The 7,359-nt window shown below is 35.9% G+C and overlaps 1 non-coding gene across 1 annotated transcript; it reads left to right on the top strand.

The window, feature by feature from the left end:
* Positions 1–3,541: 3,541 nt before the first annotated feature.
* On the top strand, positions 3,542–3,649 carry LOC148561285 (small nucleolar RNA R71). The gene has a single exon (XR_015886413.1). It is a non-coding gene; the product is annotated as a small nucleolar RNA R71 (small nucleolar RNA).
* Positions 3,650–7,359: the final 3,710 nt, after the last annotated feature.

The following is a 7,359-nucleotide window of genomic DNA, read 5'->3' as shown; positions in this document are numbered from 1 at the left end:
CACGGGAGTGAGGTCGATCCCACAGGGATTGAAGGATTGAGCAATTTTAGTTTAGTGGTTGATTTAGTCAAGCGAATCAAGATTTGGTTGAGAGATTTGTGATTTGCAGAATTTAAATTGCATAGAAAGTAAAGGGAATGGGTAATTGGCATGAAATTAAAGAGAACAGGAACAATTGCAAAGGAGATTGTAAATTGCAAAGAAAGTAGATGAAGAAGCAAGTAACCGAAACTAAAATTCAATTAAGCAGAAAATTAAACAAGATCCCAAGGTGAGATTGAAACAGAATTTCTTCAATTCTCCACCCAAAATCCAAGACAAGAAAAGTAAAGAGTGCTGGGCAAGAACAAGGAAGAAGAGAGATCAATTCTCCTCCCAAATTCTCTTCAATTAAACAACAATGCTAAGAAAAATAAAAGTGAGCTCTAAGCAAAACTCAAAAGAAAGCTATTCTGAAAAACTAAAAGGGATGCTCCCCTAAAAACTTAAATCCTATGCTATTTATACACGTTCTTCAAATGGTCTTCAAGCCTTCATTTGGGCCTTTGCTCTTGATGGAGTTGGGTTGAGAGAGGCCTTGGTTGATTGCTCTTGGAGTTTGGGGAAGAACCGAATTGAACCGGGTTGGAATTATGAAAGCTTGAGTAAAAGTTGGAGTAAAAGTTAGGGGCTAACTTTTGCTCCAACTTTTCACATCAGCACCCTTCCTTGCTGATACCAACGTTGGGGCAAAAGTTAGGGGTCTAACTTTTGCTCCAACATTGGCCTCCCCTTGCTTATTCATGGCGCCAACGTTAGCCAAAAAGTTAGGGGCTAACGTTGGCGCAAACTTTTGCTCTCCAGGGTGTTGATTTGTGATGCCAAAAGTTAGCCAAAAAGTTTGAGGCTAACTTTTGCTCCAGCTTTTTGCCCAAAAGTTAGCCAAAAAGTTTGAGGCTAACTTTTGCTCCAGCTTTTTGCCCAAAAGTTTGCACAAAAGTTTGAGGCTAACTTTTGGTCCAGCTTTTTGCTCTCTGGTTCATTTTCAATTAATCCAAAAGTTTGAGCTAAAGTTTGAGGCAAACTTTTGCTCAAACTTTTTGTCCTCTCTTCCTCCTAACCATTCCTTCTTGCTTCAACCTTTCTCCAAGCTTTCTTCACCTATCATTAATCAACCAAACACATCAAAGCTATGCTCAAAATCATGAGATATTCATTGTTTCATAATATGTGACAATTATAGCATAAAACCTCATGAAATAGCATGAATTCATACATGGTTGATTAAATCAAAGGAAACATGAAAATCTACCCAATTGGCTTGCTTATGGCTCAAGAAAGTGCATAATTCTATTGAAAACAAAAGAAAAAGGCTAGTGAAACTAGGCTAAGATGACTTGTCATCATGGGGTTCACAGATCTTGAGGTGTCAAGGATTTACATCCCTGCACCAATTAGGCATGTAAAATGCCTTTGCATGCAATTCTGGCGTTTAAACGCCGAACTGATGCTTGTTCTGGGAGTTCAGTGCCCAGATGCAGCATGTTTCTGGCGTTGAATGCCAGCTTCATGCTTGTTTCTGGCGTTCAGCGCCAGCTCCATGCTCTGTTCTGGCGTTGAACGCCAGCCAGATGCTCCTTACTGGCATTTAAACGCCAGTAAGATCCTCCTCCAGGGTGTGATTTTTCTTCTGCTGTTTTTGATTCCGTTTTCAATTTTTATATTTATTTTGTGACTCCACATGATCATGAACCTAATAAAACATGAAAGAACAACAAAAATAAAAATAAAATTAGATAAAAAAAATAGGTTGCCTCCCAACAAGCGCTTCTTTAATGTCAATAGCTTGACAGTGGGCTCTCATGGAGCCTCACAGATGTTCAGAGCATTGTTGAGACTCTCCAACACCAAACTTAGAGTTTGGATATGGGAGTTCAACACCAAACTTAGAGTTTAGTTGTGGCCTCCCAACACCACACTTAGAGTTTGACTGTGGGGGCTCTGGTTGACTCTATTTTGAGAGAAGCTTACTATGCCTCTTTTCCATGTTTACAGAAGAATAACCTTGAGTTGTAAACACAAAGGAGTCCTCATTCAATTGAAGGACTAGTTCACCTCTGTCAACATCAATCACAGCTCTTGCTGTGGCTAGGAAGGGTCTTCCAAGGATGATGGATTCATCCTCATCCTTCCCAGTATCTAGGATTATGAAATCAGCAGGGATGTAAAGGCTTTCAACCTTTACTAATATGTCCTCTACTTGTCCATAAGCCTGTTTTCTGGAATTGTCTGCCATCTCTAATGAGATTTTAGCAGCTTGTACCTCAAAGATTCCCAGTTTTTCCATTACAGAGAGTGGCATGAGGTTTATTCTTGACCCCAGGTCACATAGAGCCTTCTCAAAGATCATGGTGCCTATGGTACAAGGTATCAGGAACTTTCCAGGATCCTATTTCTTCTGAGGCAATCTCAGTTGATCAAATGCATTCAGTTCATTGGTGGACAGGGGAGGTTCATCTCCCCAAGTCTCATTACCAAATAAATTGGCATTCAGCTTCATGATAGCACCAAGGAACTTGGCAACTTGCTCTTCAGTAACATCCTCATTCTCTTCAGAAGAAGAATACTCATCAGAGCTCATGAATGGCATAAGAAGGTTCAATGGAATCTCTATGGTCTCTAGATGAGTCTCAAATTCCTTTGGTTCCTCAGAGGGAAACTCCTTATTGATCACTGGACGTCCCAGGAGGTCTTCCTCACTGAAATTCACGTCCTTCTCCTCTCTTGTGGGTTCGGCCATGATGGTTAATTCAATGGCCTTGCACTCTCTTTTTGGATTTTCTTCTGTATTGCTTGGGAGAGTACTAGGAGGGATTTCAGTGATCCTTTTACTCAGCTGGCCCACTTGTGCCTCCAAATTTCTAATGGAGGACCTTATTTCATTCATGAAACTTATAGTGGCCTTAGATAGATCAGAGACTAAGTTTGCTAAATTAGAGGTATTTTGTTCAGAGTTCTCTGTCTGTTGCTGAGTGGATGATGGAAAAGGTTTACTATTGTTAAACCTATTTCTTCCACCATTATTAAAGCCTTGTTGAGGCTTTTGTTGATCCTTCCATGAGAGATATGGGTGATTTCTCCATGAGGGATTATAGGTGTTTCCATATGGTTCACCCATGTAATTCACCTCTGCTATTGCAAGGTTTTCAGGATCATAAGCTTCTTCTTTAGAAGATGCCTCTTGAGTACTGTTGGATGCAGCTTGCATTCCATTCAGACTCTGAGAAATCATATTGACTTGCTGAGTCAATATTTTATTCTGAGCCAATATGGCATTCAGAGTATCAATTTCAAGAACTCCCTTCTTCTGAGGCGTCCCATTACTCACAGGGTTCCTCTCAGAAGTGTACATGAACTGGTTATTAGCAACCATGTCAATAAGTTCTTGAGCTTCTGCAGGCGTTTTCTTTAGGTGAATGGATCCACCTGCAGAAGTATCCAATGACATCTTAGCTAATTCAGACAGACCATCATAGAATATATCCAGGATGGTCCATTCTGAAAGCATGTCAGAAGGACACTTTTTGGTCAGTTCCTTGTATCTCTCCCAAGCTTCATAGAGGGATTCACCTTCTTTCTGTCTGAAAGTTTGAACATCCACTCTAAGCTTACTCAGCTTTTGAGGAGGAAAGAACTTGGCTAAGAAAGCCTTGACCAGCTTATCCCAAGAGTTCAGGCTATCCTTAGGTTGAGAGTCCAACCATATTCTAGCTCTGTCTCTCACAGCAAAAGGGAAAAGCATGAGCCTGTAGACTTCCGGATCTACTCCATTAGTCTTAACAGTATCACAGATCTGCAAGAATTCAGTTAAGAACTGAAAAGGATCTTCAGATGGAAGTCCATGAAACTTGCAGTTTTGCTGCATCAGAGAAACTAATTGAGGTTTCAGCTCAAAATTGTTTGCTCCAATGGCAGGAATTGAGATGCTTCTTCCATGTAGATTGGAATTAGGTGCAGTAAAGTCACCAAGTATCCTCCTTGCATTATTATTATTTTCAGCTGCCATCTCCTCTTTCTGTTCGAAAATTCCTGTAAGGTTGTCTCTGGATTGTTGTATTTTAGCTTCTCTTAGTTTCCTTTTCAGAGTCCTTTCAGGTTCAGGGTCTGCTTCAACAAGAATGTTCTTGTCCTTGCTCCTACTCATATGAAAAAGAGGGAACAGAAAAATAATAATAATAGGGATCCTTTTTGCCCAGGTATAGAGGTTCCCTTATGTGAGTAGAAGAAAAGAATATAATGTTAAGAAAGGAAGAAGAGAAAATTCAAACACAGATGGAAGAGGGGGTTCGAATTTGGGTGAGATGAAGTGTTAGTAAATGAATAAATAAATAGAAGGATATGAGAGAGAGAGAGAATTTTCGAAAATTATTTTTGAAAAATGGTTAGTGATTTTCGAAAATTAAAAGAAGAAATAAATTAAAATTGAATTTTGAAACAATTAGTTAATTAAAAAGAATTTTTGAAAAAGAGGGAGATATTTTCGAAAATTAGAGAGAGAGAGTTAGTTAGGTAGTTTTGAAAAAGATAAGAAACAAACAAAAAGTTAGTTAGTTAGTTGAAACAAATTTTGAAAATCAATTTTTGAAAAGATAAGAAGATAAGAAGTTAGAAAAGATATTTTAAAATCAAATTTTTGAAAAAGATATGTTTTAAAAAGATATAATTAAAAAGATATGATTTTGAAAAAAAGATAAAAAGATATTTTTGAAAAGATATGATTGAAATTAGTTTTGAAAAAGATTTGATTTTGAAAATCGCAATTAATGACTTGATTCACAAGAAATCACAAGATATGATTCTAGAACTTAAAGTTTGAATCTTTCATAACAAGCAAGTAACAAACTTGAAATTTTTGAATCAAAACATAAATTGTTGATGATATTTTCGAAAATTATGAGATGAAATTAAGAAAAAGATTTTTGAAAAAGATTTTTAGAATTTTCGAAAATAAATAAAAAAATGAAAAAGAAATCAAATTTTTGAAAAAGATTTTGAAAAAGATAAGATTTTTAAATTGAAAATTTGATTTGACTCATAAGAAACAATTGAATTTTTAAAAATTTTTGAAAAAGTCAATCCAAATTTTCGAAATTTATGAGAGAAAAAAGGGAAGATATTTTTTTTATTTTTGAATTTTTAATGATGAGAGAGAAAAACATAAAAAAAATGACTCACAACATGAAAATTATGAATCAAAACACATGATGCATGCAAGAACACTATGAATGTCAAGATGAACACCAAGAACACTTTGAAGATCATGATGAACATCAAGAACATATTTTTGAAAAATTTTTTTGATGCAAAGAAAACATGCAAGACACCAAACTTAGAAATTTTTCATGTATAGACACTATGAATGCAAGAATGCACATGAAAAACAAGAAAAGACACAAAACAAGAAAACATCAAGATCAAACAAGAAGACTGGCCAGGAACAACTTGAAGATCATGAAGAACACTATGAATGCATGATTTTTTGAAAAATGCATAAAAATTTTTAGAAAAAATGCAATTGACACCAAACTTAAAAATTGACTCAAGACTCAAACAAGAAACACAAAATATTTTTTATTTTTATGATTTTATGATTTTTTTGGATTTTTCGAAAATTAATGTGAAAAAGAAAAATAAGGATTCCAAAATTTTTAATGTGAATTCCAGGAATCTTGCACTCTTAGTCTAAAGCTCCAATCTGAGGGTTAGACATGGCTTAATAGCCAGTCAAGCTTTAGCATGTAAATCAGGTGGATCAGGAATAGCAGCAGGTGGATTAGCAACAACTAGCTTGCTCTTGATAATGTTGGGTTGGAAGCCCCAGTCTAAATGAATTTAGACATGGCTTTACAGCCAGTCAGGCTTCAACATGCTTCATGAAACACTAATTCATTCTTAAAAAATTTTAGAATGATTTTCGAAAATAGATGAGAAATTTTTGAAAGATTTTTGAAAAATTTTTGAAAATAAAACAGAAAGAAAATTACCTAATCTAAGCAACAAGATGAACCGTCAGTTGTCCAAACTCAAACAATCCCCGGCAACGGCGCCAAAAAATTGATACATGCGAAATTGTTACTCTGAGGTTGTAAAATTTGTTGTTCGTTCTCTCCCTGGCAATGGCTCCAAAAACTGGTGCATAATACCATGGTCCTAACATAACTTCACAACTTCGCACAACTAACCAGCAAGTGCACTGGGTCGTCCAAGTAAGAAAACCTTACGTGAGTAAGGGTCGATCCCACGGAGATTGTCGGTATGAAGCAAGCTATGGTCACCTTGTAAATCTCAGTCAGGCGGATATCAAATGGTTATGGAGTTTTCGAAAATAAATAATTAATAGAAAATAAAGATAGAAACACTTATGTAATTCATTGGTGGGAATTTCAGATAAGCGTATGGAGATGCTTTCACTCCTCTGAGTCTCTGCGATCCAACACAAACTCACCGGCAAGTGTACCAGGTCGCATCAAGTAATAATAACTCACATGAGTGAGGTCGATCCCACAGGGATTGAAGGATTGAGCAATTTTAGTTTAGTGGTTGATTTAGTCAAGCGAATCAAGTATTGGTTGAGTGGTTTGCAATTGACAGAAACTAAATTGCTTGAAATGTAAAGGGAGAGGGGCAAAATACAGTAAATTAAAGAACAGGAAAGTAAAGAAGCAGAATCTTAAAGAGCAAGTAAGGTAAATTACAGAAACTTAGATTGCAAGAAAGGTAAATGGCTTAATCTTAAAGTGCAAGAAATGTAAATTGCTTGAATTGTAAAAGGAATTGGGAATTGGGATTGCAGAATTTAAACAAGCAAAGGTAAATTGCAATAAACAGAAGAGTAGAGGAGTAATTAAATTGAACTAGATCTCAACAGAAAAGTAAAATTGCTTTGAAAATTTAAAAAACAGAAAATGAGCAATGCTTAATTTGCAGCAATTTAAAAGTAGTTGAAGATCTCAGGAGTGGAAGAGACTAGATAACAAGTCTAGATCTCAAATCCTTCCTTGATCCAACAAGAACAATTACAAAAGGAAATGAAAAGTAAATTGCAGAAGTAAATTGCAGAATTAAAGAGAAGATGAAGCAGTAAAGTAAACAAAAATGGAAATTCAATTATGCAGAGAAAGTAAACAAGAGATCTCAAGGTGAGATTGAAACAGAAGTTCTTCAATTCTTCACCAAAGATCAAAAGCAAGAAAATAAAAGAGTGCTCAAGCAAGAACAAGGAAGAAGAGAGATCAATTCTCCTTCCAAATTCTCTAAGATCCAAATTCAAAAGTAAAAACTCAAAATGAAAATGAAAGTTAAAAGGAAAATTCAAAGTAA

Source organism: Arachis ipaensis, chromosome B6, assembly GCF_059453495.1.
Source record: "Arachis ipaensis isolate K30076 ecotype BB chromosome B6, ASM5945349v1, whole genome shotgun sequence".
Classification (NCBI taxonomy): Eukaryota; Viridiplantae; Streptophyta; class Magnoliopsida; order Fabales; family Fabaceae; genus Arachis; species Arachis ipaensis.
Note: the sequence above shows the minus strand (reverse complement) of the source record. Positions and strands in the feature narration are given on the sequence as shown.